Raw genomic sequence first — 11,888 nt, forward strand, 5'->3', positions numbered from 1 at the left:
TTCCTGTTGGGGGAAATAAAAAAGAAAAAGGAGAAAGCTGACAACCTTCCATTTAATTTTTTTTAAAAGAGAAATTGTTAGCTTTTGGGTAAACGTGTTTAAACTCTCCCAAATTATTTCTGCCAAAGCTCTTTTTTCCTGTGAACTTCAAATTTTTTCTTAAAAAGGATTTTAAAAGGCTTTTAAAATAAATTAAAACAAGGAATCAGACAAAAGTGTTCAACCTGCTCTGCTGACCACATATGCGTTACTATTAAAATAAGCAATATGTATTTGTAATGTTCCTTGCTATTTTTCATTAAATCTGTACATGCATTCCAAATTTCAATTTCTTTGGATGAATGGTAGATCTTTCTAAACTTTTTGTATATAAAATTATGGGGAAAAGTAAAATATAAGGAACAAGGAAGTCTCAAGATGCCTATTTCAGCCATTCCCAGAAAGAAATGACAGTAAAATAGGGATTTCCAGCAGAATACAAGCACGAATAAACAGAAACAACTTATTTCCATGGAAACAACTCACCCAAAACCTGGACAAAGGAAGCACGTGAGTGCCTACCTGACTATACATCATCTTTAACATGGAGTCAGCGAGGTGAAGCATCCACTGATGGGATGTGGCTGCCTCCCCAGAGCAGGACCACTGCGGTTCCCCACGCCTCGGAACACGGCCCAAGCATGCAGAGGCAGGCAGATATCTCTATCCCAGTGTCCTAGGCCCATGGAGGGAGGGAATTAATTTGCTGTTGTAAATGGGATGATGGCACTAGGACTATGCCCTTACGTACTTCACTTGTGATTTGGGACAGGGCAGCATGCTTGAAAGATGTATTAATCACTGCAAATCAGCTGCGTGCTTTGCCTTAACAATTTGACACAACCGATAGGGAAAGATGCAACTGTATTGATCACAGCTAAAATGTTACCCACCCCCAGAATGAAGATCACTAGAGTATTTGAATTAAATATTTCCTGCATTAGCACTGTTGTTATTTCCCTCTGAACTGAACTTTTCTGGAAAGCTAGGGGAAACACCAAGGAAACACAATTCATATTGAGAACATGAATACATGCTGTGTTTGAGGGAGACAGAATGCACTTCTTCTGGTCCTTAAAGCAATCTTGAATTTTTAAGAGTTTTTATAGATGGTTTACAAGAGCTGGGTACCAGCAGATCCCACTTGGCAAGGGAGGCTGGCCCGCCCTGTGAGTGGCCTGACGAAAATGAGCTCAGTGTTGGCCAAATGAGGTGTTTTTGAGAATAACAATTTACATACATGTCACAATTTTCTTTTTTAATATAACAAAAACATTTGGAGTGAATATAAGCTGTTCTCTGCATGCATGAGCAGGCTTGGATGTCCACATCTTTTGAGGTACATGCTGAATGAGCCATAGTCTTTCTTTATTCACTGCTTAATAAAAAGCACATAAAGAGCCATATTTCTCCACTTGGACTCCTGCAATGATTGAAAAATGAGGTTAAGCAAGCATGGGGTGAGCTCTGTGATGATTTAGAGGTTGCTACAGACCCAGAAATCTCAGAAGGCCCTGCATTTTTCTCTCCAGATCCACTAAAACGTGAGCCTGCAGTCACCCCATATTAAGGTAGCAGGAGGTGAGAATCCTCCTCCTCTTTAAAATCAGAAAATACCAGAAATGTCCAAAACCTGGCCTCAAGATCACAGATTGCAGATTCAAGCAGGAACGCAGTCACCACCTGGATTCTCCTTGTGGATTACTGCGATTGCCAAGTGTAGAGGGCTTAAATACCTTGCCATGGCCTTTGCGCTAAAAAGACGTGGTTTTTTTTCCAGTTCTGTACTAGAATATGACTTAATCTTTGTGAGATTAATTCTGGATCACTGTGCCCTTGATTACGTAATTTGTCAAGAGGTACTACTTAAGGAACAGAAGGCACTCGGTACAGCTTCTCACATCACAGAGTTCAGCAGCCAAATTCCCAACGCATGCACTGATTTTGTGTCGGCTGAAGGTGACAAAAAAGTGTTACTTCCCGCTTTTGTGTCCAGTTGTGCCCAAGCTGGTCGCTTTGCAGCTGACTGGTTTTCAATGGCCAGGCTGCAGATGACATCTGCATGGTGGAATAGGAGGGGAGGGATGCTTCCTGCTGGGAGGTGCTCTGGGAAGGACATCTTGTAGATTCTGGACTCCTCTGCTTGTCACCACTTGAAGCTACTTGGATTTTGTTGTTCTTAATGATTTCTTGGGCACCCACAACCACAAAACCACAAAATGTGTACATTTTTGAGTGCTGCATCCTTTTCTCATAGCAGGGAAGGCCAGAAAGACATATGAACTGGTCCCATCTACTTTCCAAAATGTGACAACACCTGGCTGTGCTAGGACTCAGAAAAGGATGGAGAATCAGTACATTTGGAGGTCATTTCCTTAGTTTACCCCAGGCTTTCACACATATCCTGACCAAGCAAGCTGCAATGGAAATTAAATACTAAAAGATAGCATGCTTTACTTTCATAGATTTCCAAGAACTTTCCACAGAGAGATAAACATTATCTCCATTTGACCAAGAATGTGGCACTGGGGCACTCAGAGTCTAAGCAGGCAATCCACTTAGCGTTAGCAGCTATTATTACTATTTGTTTTCATATTGTGTCACCGTCACCGGAGACCCATTCCTGGGTCAGCTCCCTAGTCACTGCACAGTTACAAAACTAAATGACAGTTCATGCACAAACAAGCTCATAAGCCAAGAAACGACATGTTTTAACAGAAAATGTATTCAGAAAAGCCTTCTGTCTTTTCTGGTTAGTCAGGAAATGAGGCTTTTTTCCCTCTGTCAAAGGCCTGGTAGGAGTCATCCTTCATTTGGACACATCCGTAACAAACAGCTCTCCTTAAGACTGACCACAGACAATACAGCACAAAATGAAACTGGATGCTGCATTGAAAGCTATTTTAGGGTGCAGGAAGGCAGAGGCATGGCATCAGCCTACCATGCTCCTCACCACTGGGGATGCCCGCAATGGTCTTCTGAGCTCTAAACGTTGAGCTGTCTCAGGCTCATCTCTGCTTTCACCTGTCCAGCCATCATCAGAACAGGGCAGGGAAAAGCAAAAGGAAAGTTACCTACAGTGTCTGCAAGCAGCACTGCGTTGTTTCTCTAGAAGTTAGCAGTAAAACTCTTAATAACACTAGATATGCATATAAGTGCAGGCAGAGTGATATCTCGACATATGTGTGCATTGTGCCAAAAAGAGAGACAAAAAAGAAATCCCAGGTGGCCTTGAAATTACAGAGTATGTGCTGGTGGGAGCTTTTAAATTCCTGTGCAAAATACTTCACATCCTGAACAAAATCATGTCTAAAAATAGGCCCATACAAGATATGCGATGGCATTGCTCTATGTGAGTTCACGTGCATTTGACAAACACAAGAATCACCAAGCAAACTATAGGTGTCACGCAAGATTGTCATGCTCACAATCATTTAGTTTCTGTGACTGATCCAAGCTCAGTTCTTACCCTGGAAGAGAAAACATTGATAGATCTCAGAGCAAAGCAACTGTTTCAATACAGTAAATTGAGTCCAAACATGAAAATAAGATGGAAGACCTATTTTCCAGAGCTGTAGGCACACCTAATTAGAGCTTTCAGCTGCAGACCCCAGAGAATCTAAATGAACGGGGAATGATGTATTACTAGAGGAAGTAAAATAATCTGAGCAGGAAGACAGGGCATAATTTTGTTCTAACAGATTATTTAAAGATATTTAAAGATTATACCAATAGTCAAATGATCTGAAATGCTACCAGTGCAACCAGAAATGTTTAAGCACACTGCTGTATTCTTAGGCACTATAAAATCACAGTGCTAAACAGTGACTTCCCATATGTAAGCCAGCTGGTTTGCACAATTGTTTTAAAGTGCTTGTGACCGTACTTTGCTGTGGTAGGACAAGCTTGCGGTATCTAACAAATGAGAGCTGCAGACCTGCGTGCAACCAACCACTGCAATGAAATGTTTTCAGGTTTTGCATGGACATTGTTTTTGCCCGCAGCTTATTAAGACCACTATAAAATAGTAAGGAGCTATCAACAGTAGAACTATACTTACGGTTGTGACATAGCTCTCTCGCAGGTGACTTTGCTATAGGAATGAGACCTGGTTCTTGTGAATGCAAATGGGGGCTGTTCATGACTTAAAGTGTACATAAAACACTGGGCAAAAGAGACAAGGAAAATACGAATACTCTTTTGACGGATGGGGAAGAGACTATGAACATCCCTATCAGAATCATGAATTCAGCCCCATGATTATGCACTGCAGGAACCAGGGCTCTGTGTTTCACTGAACACAGAGTGACTTATGCGTTACCCTGCCAAAATTCAGAAGGCTGCTGTAGGAGAGGTACCTACAATGGCTGCCTTGCAAGACTTCTCCATCTTACCTTCCCCAACGTTCTAGATATGCAGTAAAGGCAACTAACAACTATCAGCCAGGACAGTCTTGATAATGCTATAAGTTGCAGGTAGAAATGCAAATGGATCACCTGAAATCAATCTATCTGAAATAAAAGTCTGATGAGAAAAACATGGGATAGACACTGATTTCTTCTGACAAGCAGCTAGCACTCAAAGTGGATGGAGTGCTGTCACACAAATAATTAAGAGGAAAGATATTTGCAATAGAAGGAAGACGAAAGTAAGTAGATGGAGCTTTAGTCCATTTTAGAGGGATGACCTAAATAAAAAGAAAAAAGGAAGGTAAATTAAGCTGAAGTGAAAGTCTAAGGGAGAAATGCTGACGCTGATCTATAATTAATAGACTAATACCTTTTAAAGCCAAGAGAGACCAAATAATCATCTAATGGAATGTCCTGCATTACAGCTGTGAGGAGGACAGGGTTTTGAGTTTTTTGACGTTCATCTTTTTTCCCAGTTAAGACCTAAAGCCGAATGTTTGAAAATTCTCCATTAGAGAAAATGCTGAAAAGGTTTGTCTGAACTCAAGAAAATGGATGAAAAAGACATAAAATAATAGAATAGTGGGAATTTGGTTTGATTCACTGATTTTATTTGCAAAAAAAATAAAAGATGGCATCATAGAAGGTAGCATGAAATGCTTTTCAGAATGAAAAGGTGACATCTGCCTTTGAAAACATTAAAATGATGAAATTCAGAATTATGAGGGTTTTTTCCCTGTCAGAGAACATGTGTGAAATTAGCTTATTTGCAGACTACTTTGATTCTTATGAGAATAAATTTTCCCATGAGAAAAGGTGCGACTCAGATTCTTCTAGGCCCATCTTTATCCCACATAGGTCAGGCTAGACAATCCTGCCCAAAGCAGGATTTTAAAAACTCAGGGTAGAAAAGCATCAAGGAATAAAGAATTTACCATATACCATATGCTGCTGGAAAGCCATGACATAGTGGCCATTACTGAAACTTGGTGGGATGATTCCCATGACTGGAATGTAGGGATAGACGGATACGAGCTCTTCAGGAAGGACAGGCAGGGTAGGAGGGGAGGAGGTATTGCCCTGTACATCAGTGACCAGCTAGAATCGATGGAGCTCCACATGGGGAAGGACAAGGAGCTCATTGAGAGCGTATGGGTTGAGATTAAAGGGAAGACAGGGGAAGGCGATGTTACAGTAGGGGTCTGCTACAGGCCACCTGACCAGCAGAGCCAAGCAGATGAGGCCCTCCACAGGCAGTTAGAAGTGGCTTCATGTTCACAGGCCCTGGTCCTCGTGGGGGATTTCAACCACCCTGACATCTGCTGGAGGGACAACACAGCAAGGCACCAGCAATCCAGGATGTTCCTGGAATGCATGGATGACAACTTCCTCCTCCAAATGGTAGAGGAACCAACAAGAAAAGGTGCTATGCTGGACCTCGTTCTCACCAACAGGGAAGGGCTGGTGACCAACGTGAGGTTCAGGGATAACCTTGGCTGCAGTGATCATGAAGCGATAGAATTTAAGATCCTCAGGGCAACTAGGAGGATGTATTCCAAACTTACGACCCTGGACTTTAGGCATGCAGACTTTAATCGCTTCAGGGATCTGCTGGCCAAAGTGCCGTGGGACAAAGCTCTAGAGGGAAGGGGGTCCCAGGACAGCTGGTCAGTATTCAAGGATCACCTTCTCCGTGTCCAGGAGCAAACTATACCAACAAAGAGGAAGGCAGGAAAGAATGCTAGGAGACCTGCCTGGATGAACAGGGAGCTCCTGGACACACTGTCACACAAAGAGAAACTTTATAAGGAGTGGAAGAAAGGACAGCTAGAATGGGGGGCATATAAGGAAGCTGTCCGAACAACAAGAGACCTGGTGAGAAAAGCTAAAGCTCAGTTAGAATTAAATCCAGCCAAGGAGATCAAGGGAAACAGCAAAAATTTCTATACGTACATTAGTGGTAAGAAGAAGACTAGGGAGGGTGTGGGACCCCTCAGAAAGGAAACGGGGGAGCTGGTGACAAGTGATATGGAGATGGCTGAGGTTCTCAACGACTTCTTTTCCTCAGTCTTCACTGGTAAGGGCTCCAGCCACACTCCCGGAGTCACAGAAGATAATGGCAGGGGTTGGACAGAACTGCCCATCGTAAGTGAAGGTAAGGTTCATGACCATCTGATGAACCTGAAAGTGCACAAGTCCATGGGACCTGATGGGATACACGCACGGGTACTGAAGGAACTGGCGGATGAGGTTGCTAAACTGCTCTCTATTCCAAAAGTCATGGCAGTTTGGTGAAGTCCCCACTGACTGGAAAAGGGGAAACATAATCCCCATTTTCAAAAAGGGAAAGAAGGAGGAACCAGGGAACTATAGGCCAGTCAGTCTCACCTCTGCGCCTAGTAAGATTATGGAGCAGATCCTCCTGGAGGCACTGCTGAGGCAGAAGAATAACAAAGAGGTGATTGGGTACAATCAACACGGCTTCACCAAGGGCAAATCGTGCCTGACAAACTTGGTGGCCTTCTATGAGAAGGTCACAATATCAATAGACAAGAGGAGAGCAACTGACATCATTTACCTGGACCTGAGCAAAGCCTTTGACACTGTCCCGCATGACATGCTGGTCTCCAAGCTGATACAATATGGGTTTGATGGACTGACAATTCAGTGGATAAAGCACTGGCTTGACGGCCGCACCCAAAGAGTGGCTGTCAATGGGTCCATGTTCAAGTGGAGGCCAGTGACAAGTGGAGTCCCTCAAGGGTCAGTACTGGGACCGGTCTTGTTTGACATCTTCGTCAGCGACATGGACAGTGGCATAGAGCGCACCCTCAGCAAGTCTGCCGATGACAGCAAGCTGTCTGGGGCAGCTGACACACTGGAGGGAAGAGATGCCATCCAGAGGGACCTGCACAGGCTGGAGAGGTGGGCCCATGCCAACCTCATGAAGTTCAACAAGACCAAGTGCAAGGTCCTCCATCTGGGTCAGGGCAATCCCAAGCACCAATATCGGCTGGGCAGTGACTGGCTTGAGAGCAGCCCTGAAGAAAAGGACTTGGGGGTGCTGGTGGATGAGAGGCTCAACATGAGCCGTCAGCGTGCACTAGCAGCCCAGAAAGCCAATCATATCCTGGGCTGCATCAGGAGAAGCGTGGCCAGCAGGTCGAGGCAGGTGATTCTGCCCCTCTACTCTGCTCTGCTGACACCCCACCTGGAGTACTGCATCCAGCTCTGGGGCTCCCAACATAAGAAGGACATGGACGTGTTGGAGTGGGTCCAGAGGAGGGATACAAAGATGATCAGAGGGCTGAATCACTTCTCCTATGAAGACAGGCTGAGAGAGTTGGGGTTGTTTCAGCCTGGAGAAGCGAAGGCTCTGGGGAGACCTTATAGCAGCTTTCCAGTATTTGAAGGGCACCTACAAGAAAGCTGGAGAGGGACTTTTGACAAGGACAAGTAGTGACAAGAGGAGGGGTAATGGATTAAACTGGAAGAGAGTAGACTTAGATTAGATATTAGGAAGAAATCCTTTACTCTGAGGGTGGTGAGACACTGGAACAGGTTGCCCAGGGAACTTGTTGAGGCCCCATCCCTGGAAGTGTTCAAGGCCAGGCTGGATGGGGCTTAGAGCAGCCTGGTCTAGTGGGAGGTGTCCCTGCCCATGGCAGGGGGGTTGGAACTAGATGATCTTTAAGGTCCCTTCCAACCTAAGCCATTCTATGGTTCTGTGAAATGGTTTTGCTGATGGCTGGGCTGTGCACTGTATTGTTTTCAAGATTATGCCGTGATGAGTCATAGAATATAGCCTCAGCATAGTCCAGAATTACTGGAGGGTGTGGGTTTGGTTTGCCTTTTTTTTCTCCCCTCTCTGTCAAAGACTGGCAGCAATAACCCACCCACAAATTTGTGGAGATGACTGGTGGATGCGAGTGCTGTTGAATCCCCAGAGAAAGCTGAAGCAGCCTGTGGTGGCAAGGAGGGTCAGGAATCACAACACTGAATGTCAGGTCATCTATTGTCCCGTTGTGTGAACAGGTCGCCTCAGGAAGAGGCATTCACAGCAGCAAAGCTTAAAAAAGCTAACAAAGGAGGAGCACCCACACTGGTACTTACTGCACTACACAGGAGAGTAAGTGAGCAGCTTTTAACTCGTAATCCTTGGAAATGCAAAATATGACATTTGCACATTGGAGAATTTAGAGTGAAGGATTGCCTAGAGTTTCTCTGTTTTTGACCCATTCTATAATTAACTGCAATATAAAACGTGTTCCAAAATAATTGCAATCAGGTTAGAAAATGTCAGTTGCTCACCTGTGCATCCTAAAGAAGTGTCTGGGTTGTGCTTTTAAAGCTACATGAAAAGAAACTCAGCTAGAACCTTTTGCAATTCAAAATATTTAGCTGAATGACAAGAAAACCAATCCTTGGTTTATTATTAGACATGATAAAAGATTTCTGAACATACTGGATGTTCATATTTTTCTTCCGCTCTTTTAATGCAGTGCTACTCTGAAAAATGACTTTGTCAAAAAAGTAGCTGAAGCTTTTAAAGTGAGAGGTAGTTGTGGAGATGCAACACAAAATGCCTTGAAGCGGTCTAAAGCTTGGAGATGTGTGCTCTGCTCTTTCTCATTTCCACACCCTTCAAGTATGGCATCAAGTCTGATGTCCAAAAATCGAGGTGCTCAGAATCATTAGTCTCCCCTGAAAATCTGAGCCAGCTTCTCCTTGCTCAGTGTATCTGTCCTTGGTGCACAACCTGTTAAAAACAAAGGCTTATTTCAGACCCTGAAATAAGTTTTACTGGTCCCATTAGCTCCAGAGCATCAACAAAGCAGTGGAAGGGTGAAGTGAATGAACTGGCTTTTTGTGTATGCGTAATCTATTGAGCACACTGCGAAATAGATGAACGACTACTGCTTTTGACTGTGGAGGCTCCTGGTCCTGCCCTTAGCATCAACCAAGACACCAGTTATCACACATCACGAGCAGAATTGCTAAACTCCTGATGGATACCTCAGTGGAAATTTGCTGACAATTGCAATTATTTGCTTCAGAACCCAAAGGCCAAACCGAAACCACATGGCCAGCAGCTCCCGTCCCTAAAGAGATGTGGATGCTAACAGCCTCCCTTCCCAGCTCTGAAAGTCAGGGCAAAGAAACTAAAAAGTGTGATTGTTCGGGAAAGCAGGGGGTATCCCTGACTTTAGGTGGAGGGAACCAGCATCCTAGGACATGCCATGAATCGCATTCACAAGGCAATTAAAAGCAGTCCATGAGACCTGCTGGAAATTCATTACTCATGACGATGTGTGAAAAGGAACAAACAACTGATTCACCAGGAGCAGACTGCTAGTAAGGCAAGCAGCTAAGGAAAAGGAACCCTTTCACTTGTAAAGGGAGCACTTTTGATGCAGGATTAGTAAGATATAATAAACATAGCACTCCAGAACGGTATTTTGTCAGACAATTTTCAGAACTGAATCACATGGTAAGTGGCATGCTTAAGCAGATGCTGGGCAAAATCAAATTAGGGCTGGATTAAAATGGGGCTTTGAAATTATTTTAGTGGTTCTTATTGATTAGGAAATGATATTTTATAGGACAATATTACGTATAATCAAAATGCAGTCATAAAGAAAAAGATATTACTGAGAAATGGTCTTTTATCTTTACAGTAGTTAGTGAAGAAGACTAAAAAGAGTAAAAGTAAGCATCTTTTCCCAAGCATAGGATACTGCTTTCCCTTAATTTTAAGTTATCAAAAGTAAGATAATTTATTCAAACCACCAAGAGCTGTACTCCTCTCCCTTCTTCTGTGTATATTTCTATTGATACAGCTGTGCAATTTCATGCTACTATCTTAAATATTTTTCTGATTTCATTTTAGCAGAGAGGTGCTAAATTCTGTTTCATCACATCTTGTACTCAACAGTCATGTGCTGGATGTATTTGGCTTAATTTTATTAATTTTGAATAATTAACGCTCCAAATCTGGAAGATTTCCCAGGTTACAAATCCACTTAATAGGTGCCTCAGCAAAGGCAGCTCTGATTCGCAGGGACAGTATCACATAGGACGGATCCCTGTGCAACCCCTTTCTGTATGTATGCTCTTGTACCCAGAATTTCAGCTGGCATTCCATAGATCATATTTACCCGCTGAGGAGGAGAAAATATGTCCTCTGATGAGGGAATCCCAGGAACTGACCCATTATGGGAATAATGGTGGGAAAAACACAGGCAGTGGCATAAGTTACTACGTTCAAACAAGGGAAAAGAGATGGTTGAAACTGGCCTGAGAAAGATGGTCCACCTTGCACTGGGAGAACCAATGGTTTTTGCAGATTGCTAGCAAAAGAAAGGTCACAGAGCAAAAATGCTGGTAAAAATGAATTCTGAACTTTCGGAAATTGTTCGTCTAGATGGGTTCTACTCCCTTCCCTCAAGTAGTATGAAAACATCTCATTCAGTAGGATAAAAATTGTTTCATTTTGATAATAGATGAACTACATGATTTATTATCAAAATTATATGCTGGATACATGTGATAAAGGAGGTGTGTAAATTCAATATTATCATGCATATTTTATTATGCTACGCAAGTTGAAATGAACAGAACTGGAAAAGTAGAAACAAAACACATTCACATTATTGAAATGAAACATTCATGCCTTATCAAAACAAAACAAGAAAATAGAAATGGTTCATTTAAACATTTTCCTGTCAAAAAAATAAGCTGAAATTGACATCCTCCCTGAAATGTTTTGATTTTAAAAACATTTCCTTCTTTGCTGGGAAAAAGTGTTCTGCAAAAAAAAAGTCTACCTGCTCTCATTGCCATATACACGCAATCTAGCACTGATGAGAATTTTTTCTAAAATGGAGATCAGTCCTGAGGGATATGACTTGTTCCAAGCCTCTCTACTCCAATTTGGTGATGCAGGCTGAGGCGCTAGCAGCGTCCTCGCGAGAGGTGATTCGCAAAATGGTACACCTGGACCGGTCAGGTTGTGTACCCAGTAGGTCCTTTGCAAATAGCACAAGCAAGGATCTGAGCATAATGCAATGGGAAATTAAAATGACTGCAGGTGAAAGCATTTTAACTGCTCTGAAACTAGCTGACGCTAGTGAGCAGAATATTTTAACATCCACTTAAAAATACATTGCTTTCAAGTTATGGAAAGGCTGGGAGCCCGATTCAAAGCCCTTGGCCTGTTGGTTTCCGTTTCCTGACTTTAAAGGACTTCTCACCCTAAGAAAACAGGATAAAAACACGCACGTTTTTTTATGTGATGCTTGTTCAACCTGCTGCTCCCTTGAAACTGGTCTTCCCCAGTCACATCCTACCAGCCTGAATTCCCCTCCCCTTGGCCCATTAACACCATATAACTATACCTGTTTGAACATGCAGGCTGAATGTCTGAGAGAAAAAATCACT

This window comes from Chroicocephalus ridibundus, chromosome 5 (assembly GCF_963924245.1).
Source record: "Chroicocephalus ridibundus chromosome 5, bChrRid1.1, whole genome shotgun sequence".
Taxonomy (NCBI): Eukaryota; Metazoa; Chordata; class Aves; order Charadriiformes; family Laridae; genus Chroicocephalus; species Chroicocephalus ridibundus.